This window comes from Hevea brasiliensis, chromosome 1 (assembly GCF_030052815.1).
Source record: "Hevea brasiliensis isolate MT/VB/25A 57/8 chromosome 1, ASM3005281v1, whole genome shotgun sequence".
NCBI lineage: Eukaryota > Viridiplantae > Streptophyta > Magnoliopsida > Malpighiales > Euphorbiaceae > Hevea > Hevea brasiliensis.
In genome coordinates this window covers 82,469,401-82,471,040 of record NC_079493.1, presented here as the reverse complement: position 1 = coordinate 82,471,040, position 1,640 = coordinate 82,469,401, and the positions used below count along the sequence as shown (strand labels likewise).

The window sequence follows — 1,640 nt, the reverse complement described above, 5'->3', positions numbered from 1 at the left end:
GAGAGTAATGCTTGTAATCATTATTATGGATGAACATTAAGTTTTATTTATTGGATTTGAGATTTGTTCCTTGATTTAATTTCTTGTGATCTTAATGCAAGCTATGTGTTTGTACCGACTTAGCAATGAGTATAGATATTAATTGAAGGACTGAAATGTGAAGATTAATATTAGAAAATCAAGATTTTGAACCTAGTAATTCTGACCTAGACATAGGCTAATACCTTTGTGGAGTTTCAAAATTGGTCAAAGACCTTAAAGGATTTTAATTAATTTGAACGCCACGAAAGTCGGGTTTAAGTTAATTAGAATACACCCTAGCTGCCTTGAGAAATGACTTAGGATACCTTAGGATTAATTTCCATCAAGGCAAACAATTCTCAATCTAGTAAATAAACAAGATAACACCCATAATAAGATTCAAGTATTAAATCTTAATTCTGAAATTGTTCCAAAATAGATTACTTCATTTTAAGTTTAGCATTTTAGTGTTTAAAATAGACAACTTTCATTCCCTCATTGTTTGATAGCCTAAACAGTCAAAATTATTGTGTAGATTGGTACTTACTAATTAAATTCCTCATGAGAACGATACTTTACTCATCACTTTATTACTTGTTAGCGATCCGTGCACTTGCGATGGTTGTAAAACCAGCAAACAAGTTTTTGGCGTCATTACCAGAGAATTTTGGCTTTAGTAATATCGAGCGATAGGCAATTTAGCTGATTTAAGCAATTATCTTTATTATCTAATTTTATTTAATTTGTTTTATTTCTTTTCTTTTCTCTTAGGTGCCCGATCTGGTGTATTACCAGAACAAGGCCAGAAGAAGAAATTTTGGACAGTGATCCAGAGATAGATAGAACTCTGAGAGCCATCAGGAGGGAAAGGAAACATAAAGAGCATGATCAAGAAGATCCTGAAATTCCAACCATGGCTGATAATAATGACAGACCAAGACTCTTGAGAGACTACGGAGCTCCATCTGTCCAAGGATTTTAGCCCGGTGTCACTAGACCCATAGTGGAAGCCAACAACTTTGAGTTAAAACCAGCGTGGCTTCAAATGATTCAGCAAACCTAGTTCGGAGGTTCAGCAATAGAAGATCCACACTATCACCTCCAGTGCTTCCTTGCCCTATGTGACACATTCAAGATGAATGGAGTTTCTGATCAAGCCATAAGACTCAGAGCATTCCTATTCTCCCATCGAGACAGTGCAAGGAAGTGGTTACTCTCTCAACCAACTAGAACATTCACCACATGGGAAAACCTCTCATAAGCTTTTCTAGCAAGGTACTTCCCACCTGCAAAGATTGCAAGACTGAGATTTGAGCTTAACACCTTCAGACAAAAGGAAGGTGAATCACTCTATGATGCATGGGAAAGATATAAAGACCTGTAGAGGGAATGTCCACACCATGGCATAGAGGATTGGCTACTAGTGCAAAACTTCTATAATGGGTTACTACCCTCTACAAGGAGGACAGTTGATTCAGCTACAGAAGGTGACCTAATGGAGAAAACAGTGACACAAGCACTTAAAATTTTAGAGAGGGTTGCATACCATAATTATGAGTGGTTAAATGAAAGAGGAAATGCAAGGAGAACAGCAGGGGTCCTAGAAGTAAACGCCCTAA

At 37.0% G+C, this 1,640-nt stretch overlaps 1 non-coding gene across 1 annotated transcript; it reads right to left on the bottom strand.

Moving 5' to 3' along the window:
- Positions 1-1,321: 1,321 nt before the first annotated feature.
- LOC131169530 (small nucleolar RNA R71) lies at positions 1,322-1,428 on the bottom strand. Its single transcript, XR_009140467.1, has one exon. It is a non-coding gene; the product is annotated as a small nucleolar RNA R71 (small nucleolar RNA).
- Between the last annotated feature and the right edge of the window lie 212 nt (positions 1,429-1,640).